At 46.0% G+C, this 25,324-nt stretch overlaps 1 protein-coding gene and 1 long non-coding RNA gene across 2 annotated transcripts in view; both read right to left on the reverse strand.

The window, feature by feature from the left end:
* Positions 1-1,380: 1,380 nt before the first annotated feature.
* Positions 1,381-16,021, reverse strand: LOC125690215 (uncharacterized). Its single transcript, XR_007375552.1, has 7 exons — positions 15,094-16,021; positions 11,584-11,766; positions 11,108-11,272; positions 7,341-10,885; positions 7,057-7,142; positions 3,667-6,280; positions 1,381-2,458 (listed from the first exon to the last, which is right to left on the reverse strand). It is a non-coding gene; the product is annotated as an uncharacterized LOC125690215 (long non-coding RNA).
* A 3,803-nt stretch (positions 16,022-19,824) lies between these two features.
* TOMM20 (translocase of outer mitochondrial membrane 20) overlaps positions 19,825-25,324 on the reverse strand; it is a 35,235-nt gene continuing 29,735 nt past the window's right edge. The window contains exons 7-8 of the mRNA XM_048938387.1: positions 23,329-23,509; positions 19,825-22,023 (exon numbers count right to left, since the gene is read on the reverse strand). The gene's annotated coding sequence lies outside the window, so the exon portion shown is untranslated. The remainder of the gene's footprint in view (positions 22,024-23,328; positions 23,510-25,324) is intronic.

Raw genomic sequence — 25,324 nt, forward strand, 5'->3', positions numbered from 1 at the left:
CAGAAGGCTTTCAAATAAGATGCTTTCCTGTTTTTGAAACCGGGCATCCGTATGGTTTGCAGGTTACTCAAACGACCTTATCACTTGAAGCAACCCTTGCATGGATTTCAAAACTGCTTACTCTAGAGCTCCCTTCCCCTCTCCACACGTATCTATTTACTCACAGGGATCCTTATTTACAGTGTCTTCTTGCCAAGTGCTGACAGAGAAGAAAAAGCCCTTGGTTACACATTAAGCTTTATCACCGGGGCGTTTATGCCAGACCGCCTCTAAGCACAGCTTGCTGGCCGGCCTCATCTTTGGGCACGCCACGGGAAGGTGCCCACTGCACCACATTTCCAGGGGCAGGGCTCCTCACCCTCACCTGGGCCCAACAGGCCACTCAGAGAAAACGCAGGTTTATTTTCAGACAGCATGGTGAGCTCCTTGCAACACCACTAAAGGACAAATCACCAGGAGAGAGCTGCTGCTGATTGCAGGGCACAGAGAGGGCTGCCCATAGGAAAAATCCTGACCTAAAACTTACACAGCGTGCAAGTGAAAACCAATTCATCTCCTGGAAAGGGTGAAATGAAGAGGACCGTGATACAAGAACAAGCTGTGCAGAAGATCTGGAAAACCCAGCTTCAAGATGCCTGTTTTGCACAGCAGCTTCAGAGAGATCTGCCAAACGTAACTGTTTCATTTGACAGTCATTTTCTGGCTTAACTTCTGAGCTGGCTGGTGGCCATTACATATTGCACAATAAATGCCTGCAAAATTAATCATGAACTCCTTGCCTGGAACTCCCAGTGCTGCTCTCCTGAAGGGTACCTGCAGGCTTGTGGCTGCACTGCCAGCAGCTCTTCAGCCATGCTCAATAATGGCTCAGCCAGCAAGGACAAACCTTCACGAAAACAGCCCGTGAACTTTACTCTTCCCCTCCTGCTCCTGCAATCTGCTGGCTGGGATGCTCACCTTTGCTTACACATCATGACATCCACATGATAGCAGAGCACACCAGTGCTTATCAGCACATCACACTCTGCAGCCATTCTTGTCACAGTTACCACTGAGGTAAGGAAAGTCAGATGTTCAAGGCCAAGGAAGGACCTAGAGCGCCCTCATGGTTAGATACACTGACTTTTGCTCTAGCATGTGTGTAAACATGGGTGGCACAATGTCCACGTGTTGCAGTACCGCGTGAGTGCGGTGCTCTCCCTGCATCGCTGGCAAGAGGGCCCCGACTGCAGCAGCCTCAGCCTGCGGGAGCCTCCACATAGGAACCTCCAGATCCAGGGTGCCAGCTCTCACTGTGCTTCTAATTGAATTGCTCATTTAGAGAAAAAAAAAAAAAAAAAGTGAATTGCATTCCTGCTATTTTAATTAGTTCCTCTTATTTTGCACTCCTTGCCAAAAGACTAAATTGAATTGATCAACAAATATCCCAGTGAAATAACAAAGACACCAAGCAGGATTTTAAACACCTCCACAAAAAAGAAAAAATGCCTTTTCCTAACATTCCCCAAACCTATTTAATAGCAAAATGCAAAGGAATAAAACAAGGGTGATTAAAACCAGAGATAGCAAGCAGCAAACATTTTATTGCTATATTTTCTTACTTCTTTTTAACAAGGATAAAAATTAACTTGTGCAACCTCGGCCAGGAAGTGAGCGGATCTTTGAACTCTGCCATCTGGCTGGTGGGATGTGTGTATACACCGCCCCGGGTTACAGGTTAATCCTGCCAGTTCTGGTTATTTGTGGAGGCAGCCGGCCTCTCGCAAGCTTTTTTAGTCGTTGTCACAGAGAAGATCGCAGCTGAGCAAAAGACGACAACAGTTCTGGCTAATCCAAAATCGTCCTCTTCATCACAAGAGAAGATGTTGCAACACACACTGGCGACCCAACCACACGCTGCGAGCGGTGCAGCCCAGCCTGCCGAGCTGCTGCTGGGAGCCAGGCTGGAGCATGCCCAGCAGCTGGGAGCCCCACGTGATGACATCCAGCTCCATCTGGTGCTGTGCTCTGGCCCCCCTGGGCACTTTTCCATCCAGCCTCGCAAGCAGCTGGATCAATTTACTCTAGCCTACAGTGTGCTGCGCAGGCACAGACTGAAATTATTACTCATGGAAATCCCCTCTGCTTCAGTGCTTTGAACGAGGCATCAGGTAGCTTTCAAGCTCCTGACAATTAGTAGCCTTTGGTTGAGGGAGAGCAGCGTAAACACGCTGGAAGCTATGGGTTTCAAAACAGCTTGCTTAGCTTCTAGTAAATTAAAGGGAGTGGGCGGTTGAGGCACACAGTAATATTATCCAGCAGAGTGTGGTCTTCATTGACGTCACCGGACATTTTTTTTCTCTCCTTGTCTCTGTCTGCCTGCAAGAGGCATGGGGAGGTTAGCTTGGTGACGGCAGCGTGGCTCACACCGCCTGGAGCTGCCGGCTTTTCATTAAGGCCGGGCGCAGATGCTGCCATACTGCAAATAGCAAGGCAAAAATACATGCAAGTCATTTCAGAGGAGGAAAAACTGCTGGAAACAGAAATCTTGCTATACGTACTTCTCTTCATGTTGCATGATTAACTGCTCTGACTAAGACAACGCTCTTCCTGTGGCCAAGCACACATCCTCCTCTCAGATTTTGCTTGAAATAGCATATTTGACCATGACCCCTCCCCTGCAGCTACTGTGCTCATCCCAGCGTAGTTCTGTGGTGTCTGTGACTGTGTTTTCTCAGTGTCACAGATCTCCTTATTTTCTCTGAGCCCCCACACTTCAGGCTGCATTCATTGTACGAAAGCTGCCAGCTTTGCACTGAAAGTATGCCAAGAAGTTCAGCAGAAAAAAATTGTTATGCTTACAGCAAACTTTTGGAAACATGAACTGCATGTGAGCATGTGCAGGGGTGCGCCTGCAATGTTTTCATGCACTGCTATTTGTACACTGCATAAAAGCTGCCTGGACAGCAATAAAGGGATGCGCAACACTGGAGAAAAGTATTGCAAGTAAGAAAACCGACCCACCTAAGGCCCAGAGATATCACACTGCCTACAAAATGCAACAGTGCAGCACCTTCATTTTCTGTGCAAAAAAAACTTTGAAACATAAAGCCTACTCAGGCCAGAAGTTTTTCAGGTTCACAAAAGACAAAAGGGACTTTTTCACAACAAAAATGTGTACTAACGCGGCTCTGCCAGATTCTGACTCAACACAGACACATGCATACTTTTCAAAGTGGAAGATTTTTCCAGTAATCTAACGGACTGAATGAGCTCATCATGACCCACTGAGCAAGTTTTCTTAGTATTCCTTTCAAGCAAGGGAATAGCTTTGGTGTTTGCACTCATTTGACTTTTCCTCTCTTCCCAAAACTTTGTTCCTCTCATAAACCACCCTTTCCATCAGGCTTCTTGTGCTAAAAGAGCCATTTTTTCCCCTGTGGGGCCACAGGACCTAAGTAAATATCGTTGGGCCATTAAGAACCAGCTGCATTAACGAAACAACAGTGCAGGCACCATTGCGTTTCAGGATCTCCAGGACAAGCGAGGGAAAAGAGGACGTCTGAGGAAACCGAGATGTGTGGCCATTCCCCACAACCCCACAGAGATAGACAGTAGGACACCATGCAGAAGGAAATGTAAGTGGAAGAACTAGTCCTGTGATAAATAAATTATATGGTCTCTAACCTTGGCACCTTCTCCTCGTCCATTTCCCAGTCTACCAATTTTCTTGCGACCATCCATGCAGCTTGGTGGCACTCTATCTGCTCTTCTGAGGGGCTTTTTGTGCTGCTTTCTAAAACTATGAAACTGAAATTTGAGGGTACACAAATTGCTGCAAAGGTTGAGAGCAAGGTCTTGAATCAAGTCATGTTTGGGAGGGAAACTACAGTTCCCATGGGGCCACTGCCGTAGACCTGGCCTTGATACAAACTCCTTGTACTCCGAATTGCAGATTTCTTCAGATAAGCATTGCACAACACCACTCTGCTCTGCAGAGAAGCTGCTGATGTCCCCTTGAGTGCCTTGTCTTTCAGGATTCGTTCTCAGCCTGTATCAGTGCATTTTAGGAAAAAAACAACACAAGGGATTAAGAGCTGCCCGTAATTAGAACTCTGCAAGGCAGTGCCTGCAGGTTAATGGATGCTTTATCTCCAAGCTGCACTTCTGAGCTGTAGCCACCAACCTATGCTCCCTTCTTTCTGCAAATGGAAAGTCCCTGCTGCTTTACACAATAGCAAAAGAAAGTTATCCTATGGATTTGTGGCACAGTTTAGTGGGCATGGTGGTGATGCGTTGATGATTGGACTAGATGCTCTTAAGGGGTTTTTCCAACTGTAATGATTCCATGACTTTGAAAGAAGAATATTTGTGAATAGGTAAATGCTAAGCAACGCCTTTGCTTAAAAGAAAGCATTCTCCCATGGTCAGACCTTACAGTACAACCCAGGCTGCAGCCTATTTTTCCTCCACTATCTCACTGAGGCCAATGGGAGAAGACCTAGTGCCCTGTCTCATGGCATCAGTGCCCTGGCCATGTATGTTCAGAGCTCAGCTGCAGCCATAACGGTCCCAGGCATCATTTGCCCAACCCGGGAAGATGAGGTGGAAAGGAAATCCACAGGGGTTCTCCACTTCCCCTTTTCAGCCGTGTTTTGAAATATGGTCAAGTCCTGGCCATGCAGATCTGCAGAGCTATCTTTGGCCACCATGCCATGTGAAAGCAGAGCTCAAGCTCAGGTTTTGTGTTCCAAATAAGACTGAGAAAAATGTCCCAGCTTGTTCTGTTGAACTGAGGCTGCCAATGTACAGTGGTTTCATGACACAGGACCTGATGGCAGCTGCCAACTCATTTTGGGCTGGCCACTAAACAGCCTCTTATTACCATAAGTCTGAGCCCCCACCTTGCAGAGTTGGGAACAAGACCATCGTGTGTAGCAGTGCTTGTCACCCCGGATAAACGTAAGTGGAAATGTTAAATGTTCCACAAGCCTGGCCCCTGGAAAGCATCCTTTGGGACTGCTTCTGGCAAACTCCAGTGAGGAGCATACAGCTATGGAGGGCTGCATATCTCAGTCTGTAACCAGACTCTTCTTTACAGAAATGCCTTGGATTCTTATGGCCCTTGCTCTCCCTCTTTGCAGAGCCTTCCAAGATGGTATTTCTGTGCCCAAATAAAGGTCAGGGTTCCTGCTCTGATAAATGAGGACTGGCTAGGGGCAGATTCAGCTGACAGTGTCATCTGATCCGCGCAGCTGTGCATAAACCCTGAACCAGTTCCCTTCTTATGTCCCTTTTGGGCCAGGCACGAAGCTTGGGGACATCTGTTAGTTCCTGAATTACAGCGCGCGTGCAGTAACGGCCATGCCCCTGCTTGGAGAGCTCATGTTTGTTATTTTCCAGACTTTGCATCATCTACACACACACAGCTGGACCGCAGCTTCCGGTCACTGCCTCTACCATATGCAGCTGCTGGAGTGAATGGAGGCACCGTGAGCATATGGCTGCCCGACCCAAAAAATAAAAATAAAAGGAAGACATTTGCATTTCCTCTTTTCTTGTCTTGCTAAATCCTTCCCTTCAAGAAATTATGCAAAGCTCTGCTAAAGCAGTGTTATACCTGCCATGAGTGCAGCAGACGCAGCTGCTGGGGAGGTCTCAGAGCCATCCCACATACTCAGGCATCTCCACACCATCCATGTTGCCTTGAAAATTCCACAGCGGTCCACGGGACAGAATGAACCTTTGCTCCACCAGCCCAACACACAGCTTGCTTACCCAGAGGAATGCAGCCAGCAGTGCTTTGGTGTTTCTTATGCCCCACAGAAGCCTTCTAGGCCCTGCCACAGCCTCAGTAGTCCTACCAGCTCTGCAGGATAGCAGTCTCAGCCCATTGCCCGCTGCATCCCCCCCACCCCATGCTCCTTGCACATCCCTGAGGGAACACACTGCCCAGCTCAGCAGCACTGAATCATCACCAGCCATGGCTGCCCACCCCAGCTGGAGACTGCAGGGCCAGGCCTTGTGCAGGCATGCTGCTGTGTTCAGCCACCTTGATATCACTGCCAGCTGAATCAAGCCCCTCTACAGTCCTCCCAAAACCCCCACATTCCCAAATTTTGAAGAGCAGGAATATATGCCTTGTAAATCAGCAAATCTGGCCCTGAATGCATCCAAAATTCATGATCAAATGCTTCAGAGTATTTAAGATCCAGGCAACATCATTCTCCAAAGGGCTCCTTCATTTAAGTCAGTGAAAAGGTAGAAACTTGTACTGCAGAACAACAGAGGCCTTGGAAATCTGTGTGAGGAAAGACAACACAAAATGGAGACACCAACAAACAGTCTCCTCAGGACAAGCAAGAATGAGAACAGCCTCCATTTTCCGTACTTGGTGCTTAAGATAACCCCCATCTGATCCACAGATGAAAACTCCACAGCCCATGATGTACCAACTCCAGAAGAAACAGCTGTGCCTTGGGATCATGCCCTGAGCCTGTCCACCAGCTCTCAGCCCTGAGGGACCCGCAGCACTGTGGCCGGAGACTGCAGGCCCGGTGTAGGCATGAGTCTAGCACACAGCACTGGGGCTGACGGCCTGATATCCATATCATCAGCATACAGTTACAGGTTTTCTTTGGGCTAACTGCAGCATGGCTCTGCAGACAGTCAGTGTGATCCTGTAGAGCACCTTCCATTTTGGTCTCTTGCACAGTGCATCCAGCCTGTGCACTCTGAGACCACCCCATGATGTAACCCAAAGCAGAATATGTGGGAACAACAAGAAGGTTTGCTCTGGAGAGCATTCTCCAGCTGAACCAAGCTGGTAACAGCAGCACATCCACCTTATCCCTCTGACCTGGGCACACAAACGGAAGAGGAGAAGGGGCAAGTACAGGACAGAGTCACAGCACTACTGTTCACCATAATTAGTACAAGCAGCCCAAGAAGCTCCAGGCATTCTGATGTCCTGCAAAATAAGTGCCCGCTGCTCTTCCCACTACTGCCAACCCATGTACTTCCCTCCACCACACAGTGCAGGAGGCACAAGTAAGAGCACAGAGGGCAGGGTCCAACCTCATCTCTCAGTCAGCCCATCCTCCTTGAGGAGACAGCAGCTGTGTGGACTGACATGCAGCCCAGGCAGCTCCAGCCAAGAACTACTGATAGAAAAATAGGAAACTTTGTCATTGTAAAAGCAAGAGGTGATGGTCATGCTACAGCGAGGGGCTTGTGATGTTATAACACAGTGGAAAGCATAGCAATGGAAGCGTAGTAGTGAAGCCCTAACCTGCACCAAGCGAGAATATGCTCAAATGCAGCAGCTGTAGAGACAGTAACACAGGAAAGAATCTACTTACCCTTTGAAGACTTCAGGAACACAGGGACCCCCAGAAAAATACCCTTTCCTCCCCTGCCAACCTTTAAATGAGGTCTGGGAAGAGGTGGATCCTGGCTCCACTCCTTCTGGGTACTCAGATGTATTGCATGCACCTGAGCTCCCCTGGGTTGGCCCTGCCTTCCCACCAGGTGCTCAATCACTGATTCAGACTATGACTTAGCATTTCTGTTACAGGACTCCAGAGTGGTTTCACCACCAGCATGTAAGGTATGGCCATATCTCTAATAGCAGGTATGACGTAGCTTGGGCATCCCTCTCCAAGACCAGCACTCAACCCACTTCTGTGAGATAACATCTGTAGGGTTGAGATGCCTGTGGGTAAGAGAGCATAAGGGTTAGTTTTAAGAAGCCAGCAGTACCTAGTCTGAAGCATTACTGCAGGCATAGGAGCAGATAACCCAGTGGTTAGACAACTGTCATAACAATCATTCTCAAGTAAGGCCCAGATGAAAACAAAAGTGTCAATTTACAAAATCCAAACCAAGCAGCAGTTGCAGAAATTTATGGGACTTGTCCATAAAGAACAGCAAAGATCCCAACGCCTCCACTGATCTGGCACTTTCAGCCTGTAGCTGACCCATGCACCAAAATCTGATGCTCTGACTTACGCAGTTCTCCAGCTGTGGGCCCATTCATGTTTCCTAAGTTGGGAGGGAGGGAGTATTTGGGATGACATGCTCACACTTTCTCTTCTAACCTAACACAGTCTTTGGGGCTTTTCTGTATTCCTGGCTCCTCTCCTCTTTCCATCTGGTGCTGTCCTGGGACAGCCCACACCGCCAGATACAAAAGGTTTCTCTTTTCCATTGTACTGCTGTCTGCCTGCTTAAGCCTGTGTGTGGTCAGTGCCCTCAGCAATGCTTCAACAGGGCAGCTGCAGTGAGAAATGTGTTGAGCTGAAGCAGGAGAGGAAACGGTGGTCAGGCAAGAGGCATAAATATTTAAGAAAATGCATCAAAGCTATGGAATGAGGATGAAAGGGATTAATGTTTGTTTTCAGAGATGTGCAAAACTCAACTAGCCATGTCTCTGGCTTTATGGGGAAGAACAGAGACAGGAAGATAAAAGCAAACACTTGTGACAGGGAAGGTGGTGCAAAACCAGGAAAGTGCCGAGCAGGAATGTTTTGAGTGCCACGAAAACAGCAGGGCCATGCCGAGCAGCCAGATGCCCAAGGAGTGTTATTTTTGGACAGCACAACTGACTTGGAGGGAAGTGTGACATTTACTGAGTCACCTCCACCACTTCCTGCAACACCTGGAGCTGACTCTAAAAGCTCTCATTTAGATACTGAGAACTCACTCACTGCTCAGGCTCAAAATAACACAGTTTACTTTCATTTTTTTTTCTGCAAAGCTCTGCTGAAACCACGATGTGTGATGCAACAGCCTCCGGTGCAGATCCCACCGCCGTGTGCTTTTCACTATGAAAAAGTGATTTAACAGTCATCAGTCATCTGTGGCTTCTCCAGGAGGTAATCAGTGACATCTTACTGCGTCCTCCCTGGATCCAGCAACCAACTGTAAGAATTTCTATTTCAAAGCAGCCTGAACTGTGCTGCATCTTGAGCCGGGATTGAGTTTTCTCCGTTTCCTCTGACTGCAGTGAGCTGCAGCCTCCTCCAACCCAAGCACATGCAGCATTGCTGCAGCACAAGCTGAAGCCATTTTGAAGGACAGCACTGAACCTCTCCACCTCAATGAAGGGTCACCTATTTCTCCAGAGTCCTGCCTGCCCCTGCCAGAGCCTTCCAAATTTGAGCAACATCTTCAAAGAGAAAGAAATTAAAAGAAAAGCCAATTTGAGTTCATATATATATGGTTTCAGATTTAGTATATTCTTAGACATTTTCTTACACATATTCTTATACATCCAAAATTATACATCCATCTTATACATCCATGATAAATAGTGCCCTGGGCAACCTGATCTGATGCTTGCAGCAGTGGTTGGCAACCCTGCTGGTGACAAGGGATAGAGACTGGATGATCTTTGAGGTCCCTTTCAACCCTAGCCGTTCTATGATTCTATGATTTCTTCTGCTTTTGAATATTCCCCTTGCTAGAGCTGTAAAACTCCAATGGATTCAGAGAGTATGAAACCACTGAAGCTTTAATGCTCCCACTCCTGTTTTGCTGTTTAGTCTATTAATGTGAAAAGGACAGATTGTGTCCTTTTCCCATTAATACCACCTTGGTATTATAGAAATTGCACAACATTTCACATCCAATCCAGAAACATTTTCAGTGCTTCTGTCAAAAGCCAAAGCTGAATAACAACCATTTTGGCCTTACAAAGGTGTAATCGTTCATTAAGAGCAGTTCTGGTCACAGAGAATTCGCCACTTAAGCCCAAGTGCCTTCATTGTCAGGGCAGCTATTGAAACAACTGCTTGGACAGGATATGACATGAATGTTTAGTCTGTGTGGAAAAAGAAGAAAAAAAAAAAACAACATTGAATCCTAGCTTCCGGAAAACAGCCAAGAGCTTTTTTCACTGCGTAGAAATGTCAAAGGTGAGGAAAGACCAGGCTTCCTCTAAGCAGAATGTCTCCTCGTGCACCACCCACCTGTGGAGGCAATGCGTGCAGGACTCTGGCTGCAGAGCCAGACAAGCATCCTGCTAGCTTTCCTGCACCACCAGTGATGGATCTCACATGCCATTTCCAAGTTCACCTCTCCCTGACTTTGTCTGCTCTAGGTCCTGGATCCTGCCCATGGGGAGCTGCTTGGATGCTAAATTAAGGGTATTTTTTCATTCTTTGTTTTTGCAGTAGAGGGTTTGAGATCCACCTCCATTAAGCCAAGGTGTGAGAAGTTGGCCAGCCAACTGAGAGAAGTGTTCCAGTGGAAACTGGACAACAGGAATCCTTCCTCAGAAATGAGTGCTTAGGTTCTGAGGGTGCAAAATTTTACAGATAGTAAGTGAGGCTTGGCCATGGAAATGTGGAGAAAGGACAAAAACTACTCCTTTTGTATGAAATATGCAGTTATCTCATGGGCAGTTCCACTTGAGAGTCAAGCAGGAATAAAGGCCTGGGACTGACGAGAGCCACAGAACCATGCTGCTCAGCCAATGCATTCTGATCACAACCCCCAGGGACCTGCTGAGGAGTGGCTCTGCAGCACTCATTGCAGTGCAATGAGAGATGAGTACACACCGTGTGAAGAGCAAACCCACTGGTGTGGAGACTTCATAAAAGCTCCAGCTGCATGAAGGAGCTCTCTGCAGAATCTAAATTTGAGTGGAGACTTCAGTTGTTTTCAATCTTCTGCTTGTTTCTTTCATCTGGGATATTGACTAAAAGGTGCAGAGAAATGTAGCACGGACAATAAGTGGTCTGTTTTAAAAAAATATCATTGCTGTGTGGAATCTCCAGGTATTTGGAGGTTTCAGACAGGTGCACCACTGGACATTCAGTGCTGAAAAATGAGGTTGGACATAAGACAACAAAATGATCTTCTTTCCAGCTGGACTTACTTTACAGCCTGTCAGTCTGCCACCCTAAATGAGAGAGAGAAAAAAACATTTGTGATGTGGACCTGAGTTGAGATTTTCTGATCGACACTTTTTTTTTTACTCTTGCTGCTGGTAAGCCTGGGAATTTTTTTCAGCGAGCCCTTGAAAACCCAGTTTGAGTTGTGAGGCTCAAGGTGAGAACTGTGAAGCATACTTGTGCTTCCTTTATTGTGGGCTTTGCTGGAAGAAGAGGCAAGCTGAACTTACACTGCAAGATGAGGTTGATCACTGGGGAGATGCAGAGGCAAGAAAGAAGAGAGTCTCTCAAGGAGCCTGCAGTGGGGCTATGGGGACAAGTCTGGGTGCTCCAGAGGGAAACCTCCCATGGTGGTAGGGAGCAGGATCCTGTGCACCACAGTGTTCTTCACAGAACTGCAAGAAATGATAATTTATAGTGAATCCTTCCTGATTAAAGAGCATAAAGCTCTGCAGTTAATCAAGCTGATTAAACGAATCAAACTTGTTAAGAATGGTTTTATCAAAACATTTACATTTCTGTAGAGCAGAGATTCATGTGTCTTTGCATTGCAAAGTACACAGGTTGCCATGAGAGGACTAGGAAGAGGACAGGGAACATTAACCATGTGAAACACCAAGCCTCCTCCGCTGCCTCTCCCAGCATTCATTTAAACAAAGGAACTCCCTAGGCCATTAATTTTGTTACCCTGCAGGGTATCCTTTACCTTCTGGAAACAGAGACCTCACTGTCCACAGCAGGAGGCCTTCCTGACTTGTGGGTACTTCATCTCCAGGCCAATGTGCTGGAGGAGGTTCTGAGAGAGAAGAACCCTTTCCTGGCCCATGATGTCCCTCCATGGCATGCATCCAGGTGGAGCAGTGGCCTCTCCCCTCAGGTCTGAGACTGTCTAAAGAAAAAATAACAACACAAACTTTTTCATAGCTTCAATCCCAGCAGAGATAGGTCCAGTTAAGGTCTTGGTTGCCTAACTTCTAAATTTAGCCACTCAAACCTCAGCTGTAACTCTAGAGATATATACTGCTGTGGAGCACCAAAACTACAGTTCCTCTGACACATTACATCCTTCAGAGCAGGAGTGGTGAGGTCCCATGAACCCACACTGCTCCAGGGTGCTCCACCAGTGCATCTCCCATAAGCTACCTCTGATAGGGCTGAGCTGGCCATGCTGTGCACAGACAGACCAAGCCGTGAGGGCTGGCCACAGGCTGAGCAAGCATCCAGAGTTTTCTGATGGAGAGAGAAAGGCATCTCTCACACCTATTTTAGGATCAGGTAAATAATCTGTGGAGGTAGGTGGCTGCCTCCTGACTGGAGAGCAAGTCATGGCAAAGGGACTTGGGCTGAACACCTCACTTCTAGGCAGCAACAATACAGCAGTGCTCCCATACTCCCAGTGACACAGATACTGGTGGGCAACAAGCTGAGTCCAGGAGTTACAGCCACAGCAATATCCGGCACATTGAGGACTTGAACAGAGAGACCACAGGAGCCAGACTAAAGCAGCAACGGGAAAGTGCTTCCTTTTTCTCCTTAAGAGCATGTTCCAAGGGAAGATCTGCAGATTCAGCATCTTACAGCCAGTTCTGCTTAGGCAAAGACAAACTTGGCATGGGCACTCTATCTTCCTTGCCATATGCTCTATTCGTTCGAGAGTTGTTTTTCCTGCAGGGGAGGGTGGATTGGCAGGTATGGAAAGATATTCATTAAAATAACTTTGGCTGTTTCCTTGTGCTGGAAACAGTTTGATTTTTACCATCTCCAGTTTGATTTTTAATTCTCATGCTCAGAACAAGCCTGGAACAAAGACATTTCTCTGGGAGCATGACAGATACTTTCAGGAGTGTCTGAAAGGCCACACTCCCCATGCAGCAGCTCATGGTGGCATATTTCTAAAGAGAGTGGTAGAAACCAAGAGCCTGATAATAAAAGTAACACACATTATGAAAGCAAACATATTGACATGCAGTGCAACAAGCTGGGCTTCCATAAAGTACCTTATCTGCTTCTGTGCAAACCACTTGCCTGGTTTTCAAACAACAGGTTTCTTGGAGGATGCGTGAACTAAATTACCTATTGCATTTTGCACCGCTTGTCAGATGAATGAGATCCTTTTCAGTGGAAGGACAGACATTCGACTATTTTAGGTTCAAGGATTCTGACCAATTTCTTCCCAAAAGTGGCTGGAGTTGAATAGCCAAAGAAAATGCATGCACTTAATGGGGCTTAAATGCTGCAGGGAACTGCACAGAGATGGACAGAAGCCTGAGGGGCAGCAACAATCTCCAGGACCAGGACTTAATGCTCAGAGAAAGTGCCAGAGCTGCTGATAGCAGCCGTTGTGAATGTACATGCACGTTCTGCTCTTTAAATGTACATGTTATTTTCAGTTAAAAAGAAGCTCACATTCATTGTCAGATTTCTATGATTGTTCTGCACCAAATGGCTTCCAGGTCTCTCCATAGGCTCTAGCTCATTTTCATTCACCTCTGCAAACAAAGCTTTAAAGGATTCAGATCTCAAAAAGAGAAAACTCAGCATAGCAGCCACAGGAAAACTGGGTGGATCAGATATTTCCTGCAGTTTTGGAGCAGCTCCCAGTCCCCTGCTTAGGGCAACACAACAGGAGCTGCCTCGAGACCCCGTGCCTCTGTCTTTCCCTGCCTGGGAGGCCAGGTCCTCCTGTCAGCCCGCTGTGTGCAACTCACCGCTGTGTTCAGTGCAGCTGTATGTGGGAAGGAATTGTTTCCCAGGATGATGGAATATGAACCTACAAAGCATTTCTTTTTACAAAAGGGTTCTTTTGGATTTAGTAATGAGGAAGGGAAAAATGACTGAGCTGTATATTCTTGTTATGATTTTAGACTCATAAATGATCCTTCTGAGATGGGGGATTGAGAAGGAGAACAGCATCCAAAAAGCTCCCACCTGGAACACGGGCAATGCAATGAAACGTATTTGGAGAAATCTCTGAACAGAGAAAACAACTGCAGGCACTTGCACGCCAAAGAAGACATTGGCAAACTGGGCAGCATTCAGCAAAGAATAACAACAGAATCACTAAGTAATTAAATAACTAAATATTAACATCATAATATTTGTTATGATTTATAATATTTATTATAAATAATAAATTAAATAACTAAATATTACAGGTTGAGTAAATAAATCCCATAGAGGGTGATAAAATCATTTGATGTTGTCACCTTGAAGGGGAGCGTCCCTGTCATGTAGCGAGCATCTGGGTGCCCTTAGGAGCAGAAGTGGGCTCTGTCCATGAGAGGGGCTTACCAGGGATCAGCGGTGGGTGGAAGAGGTCCTCCTTCAAGAAGGGCCACTATTCAGGGGCTGGTCTTCTGGAAGAAGATCCCAGCAATAGCTTAAGGCACATGTTTCAAATTCTTCCCTTTACTTTTCCCACAGATGCAAGGGAAAGAGAAATCCCACATTTCTCTTCATGCTTTACCGTGGCTTGCCAGTACCAATCAGCTACCCAAAGGCACAGAGGCAGGATGCTATGAGCACACGTACTCCTTCCTTCTGGATCCATCCACAGAGCCTAAGTTTGCCATTCTGCCACCTGAGCACTGCCTGCAGTGAGAGTTGCATAACGCCTCCATTAATGACTGCTTTCCCTTACTTAGAGCTCTGCCAAAGCTCAACTGCTCATGCTGAGAAACTCTGTGCTGGAAGTGTGCCTCAGGCAGGCTCTTTTGGTAATTTTAAGCTAAAATAATTCAACTGTCTCCCAGAATAAGATTAGCAAGATATATGTTAGCTTGTTCTGTTCAAATAGAGAGATTAAGTGCCTCAGTCTTCAGAGACCGGCACTGACACTTAGCCAGGCAACCGGAATCTGCCTTTGTGGCTGTCGGAAGCTTTCCCACCTGTGGCCAAGTTCAACCCATACTGCCATAGCACTAACATCTTCTTCTGACACTGTGGGCCAGCAAAACAAAATAGGAGGCACTATTTTCTGCATTCGATCCTGCAGCTAAAAGCAGCTCTATCACAATGGCTATGCAAACGGGAGCTGTGCTCAGATGGCAAGGGCAATTTTAAATCAAGTGTTTCCTAACTACTGAGTGCCTGATCCCACAGACTTCCCATACTTTCAACCTGCTTTGGGTTTGTGTTATTTCCTCGATTTACAGGCAGCGAACTGAAATAAAGCTGCAGGAATGCCATGATGCGTCCCAGCAGCCATGGGACTCACCAGCAGCACTGGCTCTTGTTTTCCCATGTTAATTCCACAGTGCTTGAAAAGCAGATGAACTGAATGCTGACAAACCATCAGTCTCTGCTGAGGGAGCAGGCAGGAACGAGTTGCAGCCCTTGTCAGTGGGTTCCCCAAATATTTGCTGACAACAGAGAACTCCCACATGGCAGAAACCCCCAGGGCTGTTGCATCTCTTCTCAGCTGGAAGCATGGTATTCTGAGAGCATCTCCACCCTCTGCTCCAGCACTGCAGCATCCCTGTCAGTGTGGAAAAACAAATTCAAAGAGCTGCCGCTCCACACCTGCAGCACGAGGCTGCAGCACTTCTCCCAGCCTCTCGTCAGTGATTCAGCTGCCAGACCTGAACAAGTCTCCACTGAGCAGGTGCCTTCAGAGAATCCAGCCTCTGCCTCTCAGAAGTTTCTCTTGAGTGCCTGGGATCTGAGGCTGTTGTTTTTTTTTTTTTTTCTAAGGTTTCTTAGCTCAACCTTTTTTTCCCTGTGAAGAACAACCAAAGGCAAATTCCAGATATTTGCCAAATCTCAGGTCTCTGCTCCAAAGGCAGAAAGTGCTGGAATTTCTCAACTGATCAATTTTAGAACGTTTGAATATGAAGAAAAAAGATTGTTCCTCTCATCTCTTTCTTATAAGCAAGCAAAAATATTTTTGCTGAAGCTTCCCAAACAGATTCAGCTGAGGACAGATACTCAGAGCAGAACATGTCAACTCAGCAGTAAGCTGTTGGGGTTCCCAGGGGCTGGAGGCAAAGAAACAATTGGTCTTCAAACAAGAAACAATGGGCCTTGAAAATAGAGACGCCACAGTCATCAGACACATGCAATTTAAACAGAACTTCTGTTGAGCCAGCAGCAGAAAGAGCAGCACAGGTGCAGTGGATATGCTCTATGCAAGGAGGCCATGTACATGGTTTCACGCAAAAACAAACAAACAAACAAACAAATAGAGCCTCCTTACTCTTTTCTACTCTCTAACCCCTCTCTGCATTGCTTCTACCATTCTCTTTCCATTCTGTCCCTTCCCATCTCACACCCATTTCCCCTCCTTTGGAGCAGGATCATCACAGCCCCACATGCTGATGGTGGGTGTGCCAGGCAAGGGCTGCAGCAGTGCCTCCCCGAGCCCAGCCAGCAGCCTTGTGCCCCTTCCTCCCCTTGAGAGGTTCACACGGTTTGGTAAGCAAGCTTCCTGCCTCCTGCCCAGTCAGCTCTCTATTCATAGGCAAACTGCACTCCTCTGTTTGGCTCCCAGAGAAGATTAAGTATAAAAAGCTCTGAAAGTCTTGCTGCTGAGCCAGCAGGAAACTCAAACTGCTCAGAGCATGGGAACCAATAGAACTGCAATGGCTAGCACAACAGGTATTGTTTGGGAGGAAATCCCTGCAGCAGGCACAGCTGCCTACACACACACACATACATACATAACACATATTGTTTATTTATGTATATGCACAGTAAGGGTATGGAAAAGGAGAAGGCTGGGGAAGGGCCAGTGGGTTGAATTGGGTTGATCAGCAATATTCAAGAAAGACTAAGAGAACTGCTCAGCCTAGCCAAACAGCTGCTTTATTACCCAAATAACTGATCTGTTCACGTCCGCACCATATGGGACCTCATAGAATCGTAGGATCATTAAGGTTGGAAAAGACCACTAAGACCATCAAGTCCAACCTCTAACCCACCCCCACCATGCCCACTAACCATGTCCCTCAGTGCCACATCTCCATGTTTTTTGAACATCTCCAGGGATGGTGACTCCACCACCTCCCTGCGCAGCCAATACCTCACTGCTGTTCCGGAGAATGTATCCTAATATCCAACCTGAACCTCCTCTGATATGACTTGAGGCCATTCACTCTGGTTCTATTGCTTTTACCTGGGAGAAGAGGCCAACCTCTGTCTCGCTACAATTTCCCATCATGTAGTTGTAGAGAGCGATGAGGTACCCTGAGCCTCCTCTTCTTCAGACTGAATGATAGCAGTTCCCTCAGCCACTCCCCTTAAGACCTGTGCTCCAGACCCATCACAGGTTTGTTGCCCTTCTCTGGACACACTCCAGGGCCTCAATGCCTTTTTTGTAATGAGAGGCCCCAAACGTACCTCAAAATAAGGTAATGGTAAGTTAATCTAATCAGGGATTTACTGCTTCCACTGCACCACACCAACTTCTAACACAGATAGAGTCTACTTGCAAATATGTTAAAGCTGGGACGGCAGGGGAGGGGAGGAACAGCTTGAATTAAAAGGCTTTTTTTTTTTATTTTTTTATTTTTTAACAAAATGGGAATAAAAGCTATGGTAAGATAGCCCAGAAACCCCACGTTCAACAAGAGTTATGATATTTAACAAGACTATGGAGATCTATAGAGCTCTCTCTCTATAGATGCTAAGAAAATAAATGTGAGAGCAGCAAGTCACCCCATCCAGCTGAGTCATCCCTTGCAGTCATCTCAAGGAGCAGCAGCTGTGAAATCCTCAGGTAAGTGTGTGACCCCAAATCTCATGACCATGTAAAGGTGGCCAGAAGAGCAATACACGCCTCGGAAAGTGAGAAAGCAAGTAGAGTGAAAGGGCCAAGCTTCACGTCAATATTAAAACATGTAAGTGATAGATTGCCAGAATGGGATTGATCTTTGTTTCCCAAATATTCCATACTGAATTGCATTATAAGCACTACCATCCAGAGTCCCAGCATTTATGCATGGCCACAGTTCTGAATTGACTTAAAGCTTTCTGCAACAGGATTTTATCACTTCACAGAAAAGGGACAGCTGTGAAAGTCAGATCCAGACTGAGATCCAGTGTCCTCAAGTGGCTCCTTTTGAGAGAGTGAAGGATTGCCAGTCTGGGGTTGTGTCCTAGCCCCACCCCATTGTAGAACTAGGTGGAGGAGCATCCGTGCATCTGAGGTCATTCCTTGACTTCAGTTAGGCCATTTGGGGGTAGGAAAGCTCAAAGCAGTCTTATTTTGGATGAACACCAAAAAGCAGTCTGGGAACCTGGCCGAAATGAGCTGACTCTCCAAAGCGAGTAACACCAGTGGAAAATGTGGGTAAGAGCTTACCTCTGCTCTTTGTAGCTTTCCTGTAATAGGTTTTTCCTCTGTCGCATGGGAGCTCTGAGAGCAAGTCCATTTCCACTCCAAGGTGAGGGAATTAAAGTGCAGCACCACGCTCCTGCACAGCATTCAGGTCACATTGTGGTCTACACTTGGAGGTGCTGCCGGCACAGCGCATCAGTCACAGCCTCCCACGTCTCTGCAGGATGAGCACAGAGCAGGCGGTGCCATCAGCAGCACCAGGGAGAAAGCCCTGCATGCTGGGCTTTGTTACCAGACCCCCTGTATGGGAACAGAACTGCAGAACAAGACAATACTTCTCATCTGAAGGAGAATATTTCTTCCTCCATTAATTATTTCCCATGCTATTCCTGGCGGTGACCTTCGCTGAAAAGGAAAAAAAATCCCATTGCTTTTATATCTTTTATCCAACTTCCTATTCTAAAGCCTCTGGATAGAATGAGTCACATATCTGTTATCACATTACATTATGCAGTATCAATGCTGCTACCTGTCTTCTCTTCCTCACCACCCAGGCTTGTTGTCATTAGAACAGGCAACTTGCAGCTGCACTTAAAGATTGCCTGCCTAGGTGGCAGTGCCCCTAGTACCCTTATCTCAACTGTGGAAGCAATAATGTGAGAGACAGCTGGCCTCACACCTCAGCTTGAAGGGAAATCACCCTGGTTAGGTGTAGGGAAGTGTTTATCTGTGGCAGAGCAGATGCTGCCTCCTCTTTGGCTGCTCACAGTGACATCCCTGGTGTACACTACTAGCCCTTCAGCAGCCACTCACTCATTCTAAGATAGCCCACAGAGTTTTCCTTTAGCATCAACCAAACCTCCTCCCAGCAGTGTATGGGGGTGGTAAGAAGCTCCAGCAGAGAACTCTTCGAGAGACACCTCACATTTACAGCCCTCTGAGAGGACTTCCCATAGAAGAGAGTGAGCTGTAAATGTAGGGTGAGTTTAGGGACCTGGTTTAGTGGGCAATATTGGCAGTAGGTGGATGGTTGGACTAGATAACCTTAGAGGTCTTTTCCAACTTTAATAATTCTATGGTCCTAGGTCTCTCATTGCATTCATAGTTTCTTCCTCTGCCATATAAATGATGGCTGAGACTCGCTGCTCACAAAGTATTATAGAATAACAGAATTACCACGGTTGGAAAAGACCACCAAGGTCATCTAGTCCAACCAGTATTTCCCAACCAAACCATGTTCCTTAGTACCACATTGACACATTCTTGAACACGTGCAGGGATGGTGACTCCATTACCTCCCTGGGCAGCCCATTCCAGCACCTCACCTTTCTTTTGGAGAAGAAATTTTTCCTAATATCCAACCTGAACCTCCAGTGATGCAACTTGAGGCTGTTCCCTCTAGTCCTATCATCTTCCATATGAAAGGGGCACTTGTAAGCAAACTGGATGCCAGACATATGTCATCTTTTTTCAAATGTGAATTTGGACAGTGGCAATTGTCAAAGCCTCCTGTCAGAAATGGGTGTTTCCTCCATCATTGAGAGACCTGTAGCAAACTGATGGGAAAAAAGCTAGTTGCTGGCAGGGCAGGAAAATCCATCCACTTCCAATGCTTGTGGCATCCCAGGTGGGTCTGTGCAGAGCAAACAAACTGCTTTTTTTAAATAAACAGCACCATGGTGTGAAAGCAAGTAATTTAAGGCAAATTGCAAGAAGTGTGACAAAACAGCAGGAGGGAAGGCAAGATCTGAGGGTACTTTATAAAAGTATGCTTATTCTGCTGACATCCACAGAAGAGGTCATGGTCTGGAAAGAGCAAAATATTTTCAGCAGTCGTTGTTACTGCTAGTGCAGGTCTGCTTGTCTTTCTGTGACAGTGAGAACTAATCACTGTGCTTGAAGTTGTATTGTAGGATTTTAGCTTAAAAATCAAAACCAAAAGAAAATAGGAGAGCCACTTTGAATACATATATATTCAGGTCTCTAATTAATTAAACAAACTAATATGGCACATGAAAAAAAATAAAGAGTTTTTCTTTAAATTTAGTGCTGCTTTCATTGCACCTTTGGCAATAGGCACGGAATTTTTCCAGTAGCTTTTTTCTTATCTTGAATAATGGATGTGCACTACCTTCCCTTGCAAAACCATCTCTTGATATTTGTAAGCTTTGTTGATAGAGGAAAGGAAGCACTCAGGACCTTCTGAGCAAGATCTTACTCACAGGTACAAAGCTTTATTCACTGATGAAAGAATCCTCTCAGAAATGCTAATATCAGCACTTAGACACAGTGGCCAAAATAAACATAATGGTTGGTACATTATTCTTTTTGGATCCTTTACAAAATTAAAGTTCTTCAGAATTAGTGTTGAAATAGCATTTTGCTGGAAAAGAATGAACACACATTTCTGAATTAAAATCTACTGATGGTAATAGATGATGCACCAATCCCAAGAGAGGGCTTCCCTGTCAACTCAACCAAAGTGAGAGGAGGAGGGGTAGTGAAGAGATGGAGCATTTTGATAACTTGGATCATATCTGACTACTTGCATTCCCTTGGGAGATTTACTGCTACTTCTGAGAGCAGCAGCCAAAAGTATGCTTTGATGTATCTTTTATCTAAGGCTATCTAAATACCATCTTGATAAATTACATTTGTGCAGTTGAAGCACTGAACCAGAGAGAGAGCTTTTGTTCCTCTTTCTATCATAGGCTCTTGGTGTGTCCTTGGAGAAGCAACAGAGATTCATGTGCCACATGAGTCCCAGCTGACTGGAAGCTGGCAAATGTTGTCCCAGTTTTCAAGAAGGGTATGCAAGAAGATGCTGGTAATTACAAGCCTGTCAGTCTCTCTTCAGTGCCTGGTAAAATTATGCAGAAGATTATTCTGGAAGTTAGTGAAAAACACTTGAAAGGCAATGCAGCTGTTGATCATAACCAACTCAGGTTCCTGAGGAGAAAGTCCTGTTTAACAAACTTAATTTCCTTTTATGCCAAGGTGACCCACCTTGTTGATCAAGGGAAGCCAGCTGATGTAATCTTTTAGATTTCAACAATGATTTTAATACTCTTTTTCACCATATCCCTCTTGACAAAATGTCCAGCATCCAGCTAGACATAATGCAACAGGTGTACATTTGGCTCGTGGGTCGGGCTCAAAGTATTACAGCAAATGGGGTTACATCAAGCTGGTGGCCAGTCATTAATAGGGTTCCACTGGGCTCCATTTTAGTCAGTTCTCTTCAGTGCTTTTATAAATGGTCTGGACACAGAACTCGAATCTATATTAAGTAGGCTTGCAGATGAGACTAAATTAGAATAGAATCACGGAATCATACAATATCCTGAGTTGGAACAACCCCATAAGGATCATGGAGTCCAACTCTTGGCTCTACATAGGACTACCCAAAATGCAAACCATTTTTCTGAAAGCATCGTCCATATGCATCTTGAAGTCTGGAATGCACTGCTGTAGACTCCCCTGATTGCAGAGAGGTCTTGCAGAGAAATTTCAGCAAATTAAAGGGCTGGATAATCATCAACCATGTGAAGTTCAAGAGGAATATTAAGAAGAGGTTCTTCACCAGTGTGTGGTCAGGCACTGGAACAGGCTCTCCACAGCAGTGGTCATGGCCCCAGTCCTTTGGAGTTCATTAACTATTTTGACAATGCTCTCAGACACAGAGTTTGATTTTGGATGGTCCTGTGTGGAGCCAGGGCTTGGACTCAAAGTCCTTTCCAGGTTGGAATATTCCAGAATTCACCTGGGCCCCTATCAGCCAAGTAGAGGAGAGATCACTTGCCTGCAGAGCAGCAGAGAAGGAAGCTCTGTGCATCATGAAATGGACAGGGCCCGCAACGCTGAGTCCTCCTGAAACCAGTGAAAACAAATTGATGCTAGTCAGATGTAAGTTGCCCTAAAATTAATAATATGATTCACTAGGAAACAAATTCCTTAGTTCTAAAAGTTACCAGCAACAATCATCTCTTCTGACCCTATTGCTTCCATAAATAAAGGACCATTTGGAAGGTCACTGGCTATAAGGTAAAGCAAGTGACTTTGCTTTGCATGCAGGGGAATATGACTTAAATTAGGCCAATTGAGTTTATGCTGAAGAGGATTACAGTTTCTCATGTGCTCCTTAGCATAGCCCAACCATGCAAGGTCACTTCTCTGGCTAAAACTCCAGAAGGACATTCAACCTTGCCCATGGGCATTTTCCCAGTGATGAGAAAATAGATGGAAACAGAGTTGCCAGAAGAAACTGTCGAGAGCAACAACAAGATTCCTGCAAATAAAAGAACTTCCTCAGATCAAAGAGGACAAGTATTTTTTGCTCCTCACCCTCCTCCACCCCCAGGTAATGGAGAGCTGCTGGATTCAGCTGGAGGAGAAGGGGGGATGAAGGAGTAAGAAGCAATATTTTTGGTAAGGGAATGCGTACAGTAAATAACAGCTGCAAACACTCCCCAGGGTATTGAAGACATTATAAATTGGGGGTTTTCTTCCCCAAATCAGACCTCAATGGGAAGCAACTTTTATCCTGTATAAAGGAGCGCTCTACAATAAGCTCGTTAAGCTTGGAAAGTGCTCTGGGAGCCCCTGGGATGAAAGGCGCTCTAGGAATGAAAGCTGATATTTATGATTATTGTTTGAAAGGAACAGAGAGAAACACTGATGTAAAATATGAATGGCTGCTGGTGCCAAAAGATCCGTTGTTGACTTGGTGCCAAGGAAGATATTCCCAGCTCTCAAACCTGGATGACAAGGATTTAGAAGGTGCAAGAATTGGAAGTGACTCGTGTAAATAACAGCAAACAGCAAATGTAGGGCAAATAGGTGTCTTGTGAGTTTCTCTTTTCTTCACCATAAAGTGTAGGCCATATGATCTCTCTCACCCCAACTCTGCCAGCCAAAACAAGCACCCATTAACTACAGTACTGCTGGTCTGCCCTCCTTTTAAAGGAAGAACTTTTAAAAGGAGAGGAGGGGAGAGGCATATCCTTCCTAAGTGATCAAATGTAATGGATTGGCCTGAGTAGATTCATATCTAATCTCACACAACCTTCTAAAAAGCAGAATCAACCCCAGGCTATTGTAAATTAAACTTCCCTATTTCAGAAAGCTATGAGGGAAGACAAGCAGGCTAACAGGCTATGCTCCTGCAGACACTACCTGCATGCTCTCAGCTTGCATAAATCTCTTCTGTTGATTTTACACCGGGCATCTGGACCCCTGATGCGGCACTCTGCAGCTCCCAGAGAGGATGTTTTTCCATCCAGAATTGGTACTGAGAAATCTTCACCTCAGTCTGTCAATCTTCCACTTTTTCCCCAAGAAAAACTAGAAGAAAATCCTTAGAGAGAAAAAATTATTCAGTTCTTCAAAAACAAGCTCAAAAGTGACTCTAGTGCTGAAGAAACCTTTATAGCAAAAACCCACAGGATCTCAAGACGTGGTGTTTTTCTTTTTTTTAATATAGCAAAAGAAGAACACAGCATGTGCCAGAGGCTGAAAGATAATGCCATATACATTTAAATTAGATATTAGGTGCAATTATTTTTTTTAACAAGTGAGTGTGATTAACCATGGCAATGAATTATCATAAAGAGCTCCGATTCTCCAGCTCTCAGGCTCCAAATGAAGACAGGAAGCCTTTCAGAGGCATTCTTTGAGCCGACAGAGGTAGCTGAGCTAGAAGAGGCATATGGCACTAGGGACAGGGAGCCCATGGGTTAGCACTGTACCCAGGCTAGCAACTCAGTGCATCCCTTTGGCCTTCCAACCTCTCTGTGCACCAACTCCACACTTCCTAATGTGACTGTGCCACCTGCTAGCCAGGAAAGTGCTGTGAGTGCTCACTCTGTGTCACTGAAGCCTTGCCTCCCACTCCAGAGAAGCATGGTTTCCTCAAACCACTGGGACTGGTGGTATCAGCAGCCCTTTGCTGGTGTTTGCCAATGCGCTGGCATGATATAAGGGAGCAAAGGAGCAAACCCCTAAGAAAGGAGCTCTGTGCTGTTGCTCATGGCTGGTCGTAGCCCACCAGGGACTGGTGCAGGACACACTTGCCAGCTCCTCTCCCTTCTCACTGCTCCCTTTTTAGGAACAGCCTAAAACCAATGGGTCTGTATTAGTAACAGAAAGTCCTTGGCCTTTTTGGTTTGTTTTTTTTTTTCTTTTCCTTTTCCGTTCAGCTATTTAGGCCAATTCTGGATAATCATGCTTTCTAACTTAGACTCAGTCAGTGCCATGGCAACCATTTCAACACGCAGCTCATAGCCGGCCTCTGAGAAGCACAGCCCCTCTGAGAAGCACGCACACCTTGATGCTTCGTGAGAGGCATGAAGAGAGGAGTGCTGCCATCTGCTACACTGACACATTTTTATACCGCCTTACCTCTGGCAGCATGAATATCTGCTTTCAGCTCTGAATAGCTCATCAACTTCTGTCCCCATTCCCTCCCAGAAAAAGAGGTTCTATAAAAATTGGCACAGATTTATGAAGATGAAAGAGAAAGGTGTAGGAAGGGAAATGCATTTGGAAATTCCACTCTGTGGCCTTTGAATTCACCCTTGCAAGAATGCAGCTAAGCCTGTCCTGATACTGCTTTGAAGGAAATCCTGTTTTGTTCTGTTGTGTCACCATGGAAAAGGAGAAAACTTCTAGGGCTTGCTTTCGGTTTTTCTTGAATCACAGGAGAGAGATGGCAGCCATGGAGGACCGTGGGCACTGCTCTCTCTCCTCTGCAGAACGCCTCCTGTTTGGTAACATAACAGCTTTGCCCCATGCAAAACCAGATCCACATCTCTCCATGTGAGCAAGCCTCAGACAGCACTGGGAAAGAACATATCTGGAGCATTCAGGTGTATTTTCCCAACCATTGTCCCTGAGTTTTGCTCGAAATCTAGTAGCTGGGTTTGCCTTTGACCACTTGTGATGGTAGCTCTCGACAGTTGGCTGGCACAGTGCAGTGCTGCACCCGTGTCTGTCGTGCTGGCTGTCAACACACATCTCTTCTCACTGAACACGCTCTTCTCCCCAGCACAGTCAGGGAGGAGGACCTGGCTGCCAGTGCCACAGCATAAAGAAAATCTTATTAATTTCTTTATGTAATTGTGGCTGCCCTGTAGAAGAACCTGATGCCACGTCTTGAATGTTTTCTTTTATG

The sequence above is a fragment of the Lagopus muta genome, chromosome 2 (assembly GCF_023343835.1).
Source record: "Lagopus muta isolate bLagMut1 chromosome 2, bLagMut1 primary, whole genome shotgun sequence".
NCBI classification, from domain to species: domain Eukaryota; kingdom Metazoa; phylum Chordata; class Aves; order Galliformes; family Phasianidae; genus Lagopus; species Lagopus muta.